The 13,653-nt window shown below is 34.4% G+C and overlaps 1 pseudogene; it reads right to left on the bottom strand.

Moving 5' to 3' along the window:
• Window positions 1–7,175, bottom strand: part of LOC132603859 (MADS-box transcription factor 50-like) — a 39,545-nt pseudogene extending 32,370 nt beyond the window's left edge.
• Between the last annotated feature and the right edge of the window lie 6,478 nt (window positions 7,176–13,653).

The raw sequence follows: 13,653 nt of genomic DNA, 5'->3' as shown, positions 1-13,653 counted from the left end.
TAGCTCCATGTCTTTAATAAGCTCTGAAAATTCCCTCATGCCTCTTCTTCATCTGGCACAATTCCTTCTTTTTTTAGATGAACCTAGTGACATTAAAATCTCCACATACTGTCCAATGTCCATCCATCAATCCCCTGACTGAGCCAATCTCCTCCCACACTAGCCTTTTTTAAATGTAGCTATTAGGCGTATAAACCCCTGTAATATGACAAGAAAAATTTTGAAGTTGTGCCTCAAACTTGCAAGTCAGGGTATAAGCACCTATTTCCAGAATCTCTCCCTTCCAAATTCTACTATCCCACATCATCATTATCCCTCCTCTTGTTCCACTAGCCTCCAAACAAGCATATTTAACCCATCTACCTCCCCATATTTGCATTATCAACCCTGATATGTCCCCCTCCAGCTTTGTTTCCTGGAAACAAATAATATCTGTATTCGAGTCTGTCACCAAACTATTAATCATCCTTCTTTTGTCCCTATCTTTCAAACCCCTTACATTCCATGACACAAGTTTGAATTGCATCTAGAACTAGTTAAGGTTTTCCTCCCTTTGCTCCTATTCCCATTGCTCTTGAATTTAACATCAAAGGTCACAAGATTTTTCAGTTCTTGTGCACCTTTGAATTTTTTTATCTCTTACTCCTCATCTCAATCTCCATTTTCCTAGCTTATCTAGGACTATCAACTTGTAACAATAATTCCAAAGCCTCTTCTTCGTGGCCCTGAAAGTCTACCCCTAACATTTACCCCAGTTTGATCATATTCTGTAGTACTCAAATTGATGTCTCCCTCTGTTTATCCATAATCAATTGATGTTGTAGAATATGGATTGGTTCTGCCTCCTCAATCTCCCATTCTTCAATTCTGGCGACTGTATCTTCGACAGCTGATTGGGTTGCAACATATGTACCTTCCTTCCTTCTGTACTTCATCACTTGAGTTTATCTGGTCTACTGTGGCATATTGGACAGCCAACTCCCCATTCGCCGATGCTGTCAACATCATCTCCTCCGGTGGAAATTATCGTTCTATGTTTTGCATGCCTTCATGCGTTGGTGACTGAAGAAATCTAGGTTCCAATGCTTCAAGTGAACAGTCTCTATTCTGATTTGGGGAGCCCAAGCATTTTAAGTCATTAAATATGATTTGGCCCGCTAGATTAAGCCCAATCTTCCTTGAGGTTGTATTCTCAGTAATGAGCTATTTAAATAAGCCCAGTTCTGAGGTTTCAGTTAAGTTGATCATGTGCCTCTCACATGCTCCACCTATTCCTTTCACAACAGCTATAACAACTGTAGGTTGTACCTTTCCCATGTGCCCTTTCTGAATTTAAATCCCTAAATTGATGGGATTGTTTTACTTTGTTGCAATTGCAACTCTCCATTACCTGCTGGGTAATCTATTAGACCGGATTTTTCACTACCCTTCCTTCTCCAATTGTTTCCCTTTCAAATTCCGGCGAAGTTTCGAATCAGATTTTGCTTTTAGCCCAAGTCGGAAAATGGTAAGTGATACCATTTCGGGAAATCGTGACTTCTTTTGGCAGACTTCTCCCATTGTTCAACACCAAAATTCTAGCCCACTTCATGTGATTTTTAAGCTCTGCTTCTTCTTCTTCAGTAGTCACCCATCCCTCACATAGTTGACCTATCCCTTGAAAAACTTTGTGCGACCACAAATGTAATGGAATTCTAACAACTTTGATCCATGTTTCTTTGATATTAATGGTGTTTGACATAGAGCCCACTGTTAGACTCCACCATTCAAGATTGAATCTGTGGTTCTTCCAGTTCCATTTTGAACAAGTTATCATTATTCATCAAGTGTCATGTCCACATACACATGAACAAAATGGGATGTTGAACGAAAACATTGTCATATAAGGAGTATTTGGTATGAAGAAAAATATTAGTTTGGAAAATGTTTTTCAGAAAAATAAGTGGGTTTCTTACTTCTCTTTTTTTGTGTTCAATACGTAACCAAAAAATATTATTCTAAAAACATTTGTATATAATCTAGACAAATACTATAGGAGGTGCGGATAGTAGTATTGGGTGGTGGGATGGGGTTGAAGATGAGTGTTGGAGGATGGAAAGAACATAATCAATATGGAATGCCACTTGTGAAACTTTTTTTTTTCTACTTTCACTAAGGAAGTTATTTTCCTCATTTTTAAGGAACTTATTTTTCTAAAGAAAATATTTTCCAAAAACTTTGACTTATAGAAGATGAGAAAAATTAGAAAACATTATTCTCTCGTCTTACTATTGTTTATCTTAAAATTTCTATGGATGAGGTTAGTTTTATCCCTCCGTGGTAGATAATATGAGGAAGGCGAGGCGGAGATGCTTCGAGCATGAGAAGAGGAGAAGCACATATGCCCCGGTAAAGAGGCGTGATAGGTTAGCTATGGTGGGTCTTAGGAGAGGTAGAGGTAGGAACAAAAAGTACAAGGAGAGGTGATTAGACAGGACATGACACTGTTAAATGCTTTCCAAAATTTTGTCTAAAGAAATCCCAAAATCTCATTCAACCTAAGTTACTCGGACTCACCTAAAATGTCGTCGGGTACATGTCGGATCCTTCAAAAGTAGTGTATTATTTAAGAATCCGACACGGGTGTGGCAACACTTTAGAAGATTCCGAGTAACTTAGCATTCAACACATGGAGGATTTTGAAAAGAAAACTACCTTTTAATGACACACTATTTCTAAATTTCGGAGCAATTCTAATTCAGATTGCATATGCTATAGAGATCCCAACCCAGACTCTCTTAATCATTTGTTTGCATCTAGTGACTTGTTTACACATGTTTGGAACCACTTCTCTACTCCTCTTGGCTTTAAAACAAGAAGAATAAATGCCATGTCCATCCTTAACCAGTGGTGGTCCAAACATGCTGAAAACCAAGCTCATAAAGTTTTACTGCATATCACCCCTATTAATATTTTTTGGGAATTGTGGAAAGCCAGGTGTAGCAAGAAGTATGGCAACAAGAACAATTCTAGTTATAGAATCCTTCAACAGGTACTTCTCCAAATCAAAACATCTTTGGCACACAAATTTAACACTATGGATTGCAGTTGGAGCTGGAATACAGTTTGTCTTGTAACCGAATCCTACAAGGCTCAACTTAGAAGCATCATGGTAATGTGATCAAGTCTGGGAGATAATGAATGGAAACTTAACACTGATGGGAGCTACGTAGTTGATCAAGGCAAAGTTGGAGCAAGGGGCATTGTTAGAAAGAGATGTGGACACATGGTAATGGCATTTGCCTCCCTAGTCCAGTTCTCCACAAACAATTTCTCATTAGTGCAAGTTGTTATCCAAGGCATCCAGTGGTGTATAGATCAAAACTTCAACAGCTTAATACTGGAGTTGGACTCAATGCTAGTGGTGAACATGATTCTTGGTAAATGTAAAGTTCCATGGAAATTTCAAGGAGATATAAACATCATCTAGCAAGCTGTCCTTCATAATAACATCATTGTACAACACTGTTTTAGGGAAGGAAATGAGGTTGCAGACCTCTTATCCAAACATGCTAACTTTCTCACTAACAGAGTCACCTACTACAATGAAGTTGATCTTCCTGATGACATCAGAGAAGCAATCAGAATTGACAGGATGCAAATCTCTGCTTTCAAGATCAGGGCCAAAAAATACTCTGGATAGCACTATGATCCTCCATAGATCACATTGTTGTCTAGCCAAACTATCCTTGGATAGTTTGATGCCATTTTTTATGCTTGGTAAATTCACCAAACTTGATGTAATAATTCCTTTTGTTCATCTTCTCTTGGAGGTTTTGGTTTTATGTCCCCTCTAATGTAATTATTTAATTATTTATATACGAGGTAGGGGATAATGTCGAATCCCCATCACCTCAGGTTAGCATAACATGGGTGAATGGCTTAAAAAAAAAAGACTGGACATGACACACCTGCAACTTATGGGAGACATGACCTTAGATACGAGGATATGAAGCGAGGATTAGGGCAAAAGGTTAGTAGGTAGTCGAGCATTGTCTAGTTTCCTCTATTAGTAGTATTATTAGTACTCTCCTACTATCCTACGCTTTGATTTTATTATTACTTGTTTCCTTAGCTTCAGTTATCATAATATTTGTTGCTGCTACTTTTTTTTTCTCTCCATTATTTTCTATATGGTTTCTTCACTACCGTATTTCCTTTTCTTACTGATTTTGATATGTCTTACTTTAGCCGATGATCTATTAGAAACATCTCTACCTTCACAAGGTAGAGATAAGGTTGCGTATAGATCACCCTCCTCAAACCTTACTTGTAAAATTATACCGAATATGTTATTGTTGTGAAACATGATGTATCTTTTGTGGTAATAAAAAAACACTATATCATTTCCTGCTTGACCTCTGAAAACTTTCATTCTTTCTTTTGAATGCCTCTCTAATTCCAATGGAGCTAGTTTCTCGGATGATAGACATTCAACACATGGTTAATCCAATTTAGTCTCTTGTGCCCTAAGAAACGACATACTGTGGCCTGGTTAAATACTAGGTCAGATATCAACATTTATTACATCAGATTGGTGTATATCTTCTTGTTCTCGTATATTGTGGTTGGACAGTATCTCAGACATGCACCAACATTACTACAAATCCCATATTCCATGCTGGTATAAAACATGTTAATCTAGATTTTTATTTTGTTGGGAGGGGATGGGTGGAAGGCCTACAATGACCTTAAGGTGTGTTACATTAGCTTATTTTACCAACTAGCTGACATATTGACAAAGAGCTTGTCTACTAGGTGTTTTCATTTTTCTAGTGACAAGCCTACAATTGTGTGCTTGTCACTAACTGGGGGAGATAATTAGTTATGTCATGACACATCTTTAGTTTACTGAGGACATGATCCTAAATAAGAAGATTTGGAGGTCGAGAATTAAAGCATAGGGTAGCAGGTAGCCATGTGTTATAGTACTTTTACGAGGGAGACAGGGAGCTAGCCTCGTCTTCTATCGTCTCCTACTTAATATTCACATAATATCTTATTCTTCAATTTTACTACTACTTATTACTTTGTTTGCTTTATTTATCTTGCTATTTTACTGCCATTAGTTTCCTTTTTATCCTGCTTTGATTCACTTATTTTGAACCGAGGGTCAAGGTCTATCGAAAACAACCTCTCTACAGCAAAGGTAAGATAAGGTCTGCGTACATCCTACCCTCCTCAAAACTCATTTATGAGATTACACCGCATATGTTGTTGTTGTTTGTTGTGGTTAAGCTTGCTGTTGTGCATCCATAGCGTTAGAATTATACTTTGGGACTATAGTAACTTTATTTTTAGCGGTTCAATTTTTGAATAAATATTAACTAATAGTTTGTTAGCCAGGTATTCTTATGTCTTAGAATTATTTAGTTGAAGTTATGATTTCGTGGAGATATTCTACGTTAGAATCATGATTATTTTTTACTGATTTTTATTACTCCAAGTATTTTAATATAGAGCTCAACAAAGCCAATTAACTAAAATAGTGCCTTTTGTTTGTATAGTCCAATATATTTTGCTTAGCCTTCTTATGGTATTCTCTAAGTTTCTTCCGTTAAAAAAATACAATTGGTATCAGAGTCGGTCATCTTATTAAGCGACTTAAGTGAGTGATATTTTTCTTGAGTGAGATGCAGATTGAAACGTGTATTTCCCAATTGACTCATCCAATCTTTGATAGTAAAAAATACCAACTCTAGGAAGTGAGATCCAGTCTCTTGAATAATAATAGCAAATAATTTTTTTTTAAGATTAATAATCCGTCTTTTTATGAGCGGTTACATGTTACTATCATTTAGCTGAAATTAGTATGCAGAAGTTAAAACTCTTTCTCTTTGCTATCACTAGAGAAACTAAAAAAGGAAAGATTATCAGAAGTTGGTTTCCACTTTGGTTTAGCACTAATAAGTCATAAACAGGCAAAAAGTGAGTGGGGTATTGGGAATAACGATTGTTTGGAAGTACAATTTCCCTTCAGGTATCTCCATATTATATTCCATAAAGCAAGCCACAAGTAGCATCTTGTCACATACTTCAAAATTTTACTTTCTTGTTAGTAGAGTAGTACGCCACATATTTTACATAAAATCGTCTGGAAAAATGTAGAATTTACAGCTTAATCAAGAATCGTACATATATTATAAATACTTCATGTATTACTATGATCATGGAATGAAGAGAAAGATATGGGAGAAACCCACAAAAGAAGGATTATTATTTGGACTCAAAAAAGAAGAAAAAAAAAACAATAGCAGAAACAAGAAGGGACCCTTCAGCACAGTGAGCTGTTGTGATCATTGTACTTGGTACTTGTTTTGTCAGATTAAATCCCTAAAGGCCGGTTATTAGTTCATAAGGATCCTAAAGAGAAGTATAATAACGATTATTAAATATAGAGTAATCTTTATTTAATTTGTAGCAAAGAGATATATGTATGTACCTGGAACTTGAGAACTCATAAAGCTTTCCTTTTTGAGAAAAAACAATAAGACTTACTTCAGCATCACAAAGAACTGAGAGCTCAAAGGCCTTCTTAAGAAGTACACTTCTCCTTTTAGAGAAAGTCACTTGCCTGCTTGTGGCATTTTCAATCCTTTTTAACTCAGTTTTTCCCCTTACCATTCTTCTTGAGAAATAAAATCAACAACCTAAGAAGAAGTAATCAAGATTTGAGACAAAAGCAAACCTTGGATGTGAATAATCTCTTAAAGGGCCAATTTTTAAGTCAACTAAATCAAGAAAGCCTAGCAATTCATGGGAAAAAAGTTTCCAAAAATAGAAAGGTACTAAATCAAGATTTGAGACAAGCAAATCATGGATGTGAATAGTCTGTTAAAAGGGTCAACTTTTAAGACAAAAAATTCAACCAAATCAAGAAATCCTAGCAATTCATGAGAAGTTTCCAAAAATAGAAAGGTACTAAATCAAGAAGTGGATAAATTGATTGACCCCAAAAAACAAAAAACCTGATATGGGTTTTTTCAGATCTGAAAATGACAGGAGAGGAAGAAAATTTAGTAGGTAAATTGTAGAATGAAGACTCAAATGCTCAAAGAGTTGTATAAGAAACCCTAGCTAAGAAGATTGTTGACCAGGAAAAAGAAAAAGTAAAATATGAAGAGCATTGATTTGTCAAGACTTTTCTGCTAGTGTATTGTATTATCCTTCCCTTTGAGTTGCAACCAGTGGATATATATATATATATATATATATATATATATATATATATATATATATATATATATAGTAAAAAAGACATAAAATGATTAAGGAAAGAATGCCTCTTATGTCCTTCTCTTCTTTTGGTAAACTTACTAAAACAGTTCCAAAGAAAGAGATAAGAATAAAATAAGTATATGGTTGGCCACAAGGGAGAATCATCGAGTATTTAATTTGTCGAGACGCTCTCTAGGACCACCAATGGCTAAAAAAACGTTTTATCTGAGATCCCAAATGAAAACCTTATTTTTATTTAACCCGTATTCAGAATCGACTAACTTGATTAATGTAAATTCGTGTCTTCCCGTTGCATAAGACCTACTTAAGCGGCAAGTGCTCCCTGTCATAGGGAATTTTTTTATGAAACTTGAACTTTTTAGTTAAGAATGCAGAAATTTCACTCACCCCGGCCACAATATCCCTATATGACTTCACATTCCAACCAACAGTGGTAAACTAAAGGAATATTTTGATTTTTTTTCTTTTTTTTTTTCTTTCTTTTCTTGCCTATTCTTTCTTTATATACAGTCAAATCTCTCTATAACTGTATCTAGCATATAACAACATCTCTCTAATAGCATTTAACCTATAACAACAACAGCGAACTTTATAACCATACTCAATTTGTAAAATTACCCCCAATATAACAACTATTTTTTTTTGTAATATAATAATTAACCATCTTTGTAAAAATGGAATATCTACTATTATCAATAATAAGTGTAGAGATTTTGACCAAATATTTAACATGATACTTTAATATACTATATTTGTGACAGAATATTACATATGAATACGTATTTTGCAATATAGTTGTCTTCTATTTTTATTTATAAACAATTTTCAAAAAGGAAAACAAGTGTTATATCATCACTAAGAGATTAGAATCTACCAAACAAGCTACAATTATAAAATTTCTTTCATCAATCTTGAAAGAAATTAATTTTCAAGTAGATTTAAAATGTGCGTCTTCGAGCTTAAAACTTTATAAATTCAATTATGAATGTATGGGAAAATTGAATCAACTTTCTTTAATTTTTAGTTAGTGAAGTATGTATATCTTTGAAATTTAAAATTTAAATAATTTTGTTATTTTTTATAAATTTAAAAAATTAAAAATCAGATTTTATGCATCTTTTTTACCTATAACAGTTAACTATTATGTAAATGTCAAATGTTGTTATAGGTGTATAACAGTCGTTCTCAATAACATCAAAAAAATTTCGAACTCAACAATGCTGTTATAGAGATGTTTGACTGTAGTATCATGACCTTATTCCTTTCTCTATTCCGGTATATCTTTAAAAGAAAAATCAAGAAGTTAAAATTTAAATTTGAGAAATATTGAAGTTGTACTGCTACTTTTCATTATTTTGTGTTTGGTCGTTCTTATTAATTCGTACTTGTTATAAATTTGTTTTGCATGTCAAACTAGTACATATATAACTCACAATTAAAGTGACATATGTTCTTATGTCACTCTAAATTGAGATGGAGTCACAATTTTAAGTTTATGGATTTTCTATTCTATAATAAGTAGTTTATGAAATTTTAAATAAATTATTTACAGATGTTAAGTAAATTTTTAACATAAAATAGAATTTTGGCCACAGCTACTGAATTTGTTGAACCCCTCAAGAGTAGAACTGTAGCTTGGTCCGTGAAAAGAAGTTATTTGCTCATTTGACGGAAGTATCATTCTTCATCAATTGATATTCTCATCATTCTTTATTAATTTTCAAACTCAACTTTTATGTTTCTACCCTAAAATAAATTTAAGTTTGATTCATTAATCTAGCTAAAAAAATATTTACTCACAATCAATTCACTTATAAAATAACTACAGGAGTTTATTATAAGCATTAGTGATAACATGATACAAATGAGAACTAACTTATTTATAATAGTTTATAATCTATATAAACTACTAGTGTACTTATTCCTTGCTGGTTTTACTTATTCCTTGCCTCTCGCAGATGTTACATATTTTTGCACGCGGGAACGAAACTTAAGTATTATTAAGGATTCACATGAACTGAATAGCTTTTATCTTATAAGTATTTAATGTGAACTCATTTTAATTTAAAGCCATTGTGAAAATTCATATTCGACTCATGTATCCGCCTCTGACTTTGGGACAAAAATTCTTCTCATGCCTTCACAAATTTGCCCGGGGGCCAATCTTGAAAATGCTAAAGCTTCAGGTCTTTCAACAATATTGAGGAAAATATAATTAAAAATTAGTACTCCAATTGTTTTTATTTATGTCCCCAAAAGCCAAAAGCGACTCAAAGTCCTTCCGTTCATTTTTATTTGTCCATATTTAATTTAGCGTATTTTTTTAGAAGTATGGAGTAATTAATAAAATGATAAATTTATTTTATCACTCTTTAAATATAATTCCTCCAGTTCAAAATAAATGTCAACTTAACCTTTTTATTTGATTCAAAATAAGTGTCCACTTACATAATAAAAAATAAATTAATTTTATCTTTTCAGATTTGCCCTATTTATTCAAGGCAATAAATAAGCAAGAGTCCTATTAATTAAGAGCAATTTAGTCAAAAGCGATTTTTTCTTTCTTTCTAAGAGTTAGTATTTTCTTAAGGTGTGTGAAAAAAGACTAAGTGGACATTTATTTTTAATCGAAGGAAGAAAAAATTTGAAAAATGCGCTGAAAAATGATTATAATAATAACAAAGGTAAATTAGGAACTAAATGATAAATTATGTCTTGATTTTTTAAAACTGGACAATTAAAAATGAATATCTCCTTTAGTACAACAACAATAACATACCCGGTAATCCGATCCATAAGTAACAGTGGACAAACAAAAGTGGATGGATGAAGTAATTATGAGGAAACTTCTTGAAAATTTTTTAAAAAATGAAACGCTTCACATAATAAAATTGTTGAGTATACTAGTCCCCTTATTAAGGTCATAAATTCTCGTAGAAGCAGGGGCGGAGCCAATAAAGATTAAGGGGTTCATCAGAACCTCTTCAGTAAAAAATTATACTATAAATAAAAGATAAAAATTAATTTTAATGTATATATATATATTAGACGTTAAATTCTCTTGACTACTTCTTTTGTCTGCTTCTTTAGATTTTTTAAATTCATTTGTGAAAATCTTAGCTTTACTACTGTCGAAGCTAACATTAATTATAGATAGGCACACTTGAGTAGTTGAGTTGCCTGCAATAACAATTTAACAAGCCTCTAATCTCCTGGCTGTGTCAGAGTTTAAAATAGATTGTCCGTATGATATTAAAAATTTGGTCCGTACTATATGATAGTTCAACAGCCAATAGTAATTTGCCAGCTAATCTCCGGTCACGTTACTTCACGTGGATCATTATATGTCAGCGTTTTGCCTCCAGCCTATCTGCCATTAACTATTTTTGACTCCTCTTAGCCCCCATTTTCACAACACAACTTCCACATATTTTTGTAAGACGTGGGCGGATGTAGCCCTTCGGTTACCCGTTCATCTTAACACATATTTTCAATATGAAGTAAAAATTTATATGTACTCCGGTCGCTCATTTTTCCTTGTTTTGTGTTAATTGGATTAGGCATTTTTGTAACCCAAAAAAAAAAATTTGAAACCAAACTAATTCATTAAAAAAAAAAAAGGAACCAAACTAAGTTTCACGCACAGATTTTGTGCGTGAAAGGGCCAAATTGTACTTTTACAGTTTGGCCCTTTTACGCACAGAATCTGTGCGTGAAACCCTTCCCTAAAACCCTCGACCCCAACCTTTTGTTCATGGGAATTCAAACTCAAAATTAAGGTTTTTTTCATACTTTGATCGAAGATTAGTCACGTTTTAAAATACCGGAATATAAACATTTTATATAGAACTTTATATTTTTTTTTAGTGTACAATAATATCGGCTCATTACATCAAGTATACATATACATTTGGATCGTCGTTTTAGGGGTTGTAAAGTGCTCCGAAATACGTTTGAAAACTTGTTATATTTAGGTTTAAGTGTCATATTTTATAGGGTTTTGATTAATCTCTTTTGTTTTACTCCCAAAGCTATGAAAGTACTTTCTTGGTTCAAGAAAGATAGAAAAAAAAAAATTACTCTGCTTTGTATTAGTTTTTTTTTTCTTTTATGTCTTTCTTATTTTATTATTGTATTGTATAATCGGCACATTTTGAATGTGCAAAAATAAATATAAAATTTAAAAATAATTCCAATACGAGAGGTTCATAATAATTGAAAAATATTTCATTCCATTAACAACGAAATACATCATTAAATTACAATAGACTTAAAAAAAATCAAGTTCTAAACACTCTTCTACTTCAAGATGTGCTGCCACCACGAGAGTTTTGCCCACATGAACGCTTATCATGCCCAAATTGCTTACATGTCGAGCACTTGCGAGAGTAAGCCTTTTCGCTAACATCCATTTGATTGTGATAACGAGTTAGCTTGTTTTTTCCCAATTTACGAATATGGTTCTTGTTCGCAATCATAGAAAAGGCGCGCTTGACCAATAAGCTTGATCACCAGGGGGACGGAAGTGGCCTTCATATGATTTAAGGTATTTTACGACCTTATATTCCTCCGCCACATAATCAGTTACATTTCTGGTCATTCTCTCAAAGCACTTGACTGCATGAGAACATGGCATGTGGTACGTTTTCCACTTACCACAAGTGCATGATTTTGTACGCTCAATAACGATATGTTTGTTTCCTCCTTTACCGTCGCAATAACCCGTTCTAACTTCATACACTCGTTGAACGATGTCATACTCGGTCATTTGGTGACCCTCTGCCTTTCTTCTATGGTGCTCCATCTTTTTGTAGGGCTTTGACATCCATGTTCTCTCGTCGGTTAATATAGCTCTTGCCTGCCTTGTCCTATCCGCAAATCGCTCCACGACCTGCCAGAAAGCTAGTCTTACCATTGCGGTGATAGGTAGTCCTCGAGTAGATTTGAGGAGTCCATTGAAAGACTCCAAGTTGTTCGTTGTGAGCATGCCCCATCTCCTTCCTCCATCAGCATAAAGCGTCCATTTTTCAACTTCTAATTTCATCAACCAAACATATGCCTCTTCACTCACTTCCTTTAGCAGCTCCATTTTTGCAGCCCATTTTCTTTGTTGATGCTGCATCGCAGCCCCCAATATCAATTTGTTTACAGTGCCATTTCCAAACTTTGTTTGCAAATTAGCCTTTAAGTGCCTTAAACAATATCGATGGTAACATGTGGAGGATACCACCCTTCTAGAGTACGCAATTGTGCAATATGCCTTTATGACGATCCGATAGGATACATATGCCCTAACGACCCTTAATAATATGAGTTTGTAGATGAGTCAAGAATATCCCCCATGTCTCGTTGCTCTCGTTGGCTGCAATTGCGAAAGCAAGAGGGAATATTGACCCATTGGCATCCATACCTACTGCAATTAGGGGCTTAATGTTATATCAGCCATATACATGCGTCCCATCTATCGATATCACATTCCGGCAGTGAGCAAAACCATCAATACTTGGTTTGAATGCCCAAAAGATAAATTCAAAAATTCTGCCCTCTAAAAGCCGCCACTATACAACAGTGCCAGGATTAGCATGTTTTAGAGCCGCCATATACTCCTGCAACGCCTGAAAAGAGGATTCCCAAGTTTCAAAGATCGTCTCAAAAGCACGTCTACGCCCGAGAAATCCCTTTCTCTTGCTTATGATTTTACCATATTTTGAGTGGACATGCTAATACAAGTTTTGATAGGCATCCTGCATAAGTTTAAACAAACAGCATTTAGCAATGATATTTTAATTGCTATAAGATAAATAATGTAAACGGTCTGATAAGTTACCTTGGAGTTTCCTCAATGTGTTTAAGTAACACATGAGCAATCATGTTTATATCTAGATTAAAATGATCTGCTCGACTTTGTCCCATATCACAAGTGTGCTTAGGGTGGAATTTTGTGATTTCCCACAGACCATCAGGCCTAGCAATTCCCCGAAGCAACCACCGCCAGCCTTGAGTATGTTGCTTACAAATCAGCCTCCATACCGATTTGTTTGAGTCATCAACCTTAAACTCCCTCATATCCTTTATACAATACATTCTGACAGCCAGTTACAACATCTTTTTTTATGTGAACTGCATTCCCTTTGCAAGGACGCATTCATCAGTTATGGGATTTTTTGGTTCAATCTACGTTTTTTGGCAACTTTGATCATCATCTCTTGTGAAGACAAATACATCCTCACGACCTTGGAGACTGTCAAGATATGGAATATAGTTAGAATGCCATTGCATTGGGCTGTCAGGAATTGGGTTTTCCGCCATCGGAGGTGGTGCGTGGTGGTGAGTTGGTTCTGGTTGCCTCTGGGACTAAAATCCGTATCTTCTTCA

The sequence above is a fragment of the Lycium barbarum genome, chromosome 7 (assembly GCF_019175385.1).
Source record: "Lycium barbarum isolate Lr01 chromosome 7, ASM1917538v2, whole genome shotgun sequence".
Lineage (NCBI taxonomy): Eukaryota > Viridiplantae > Streptophyta > Magnoliopsida > Solanales > Solanaceae > Lycium > Lycium barbarum.
Note: the sequence above shows the minus strand (reverse complement) of the source record. Positions and strands in the feature narration are given on the sequence as shown.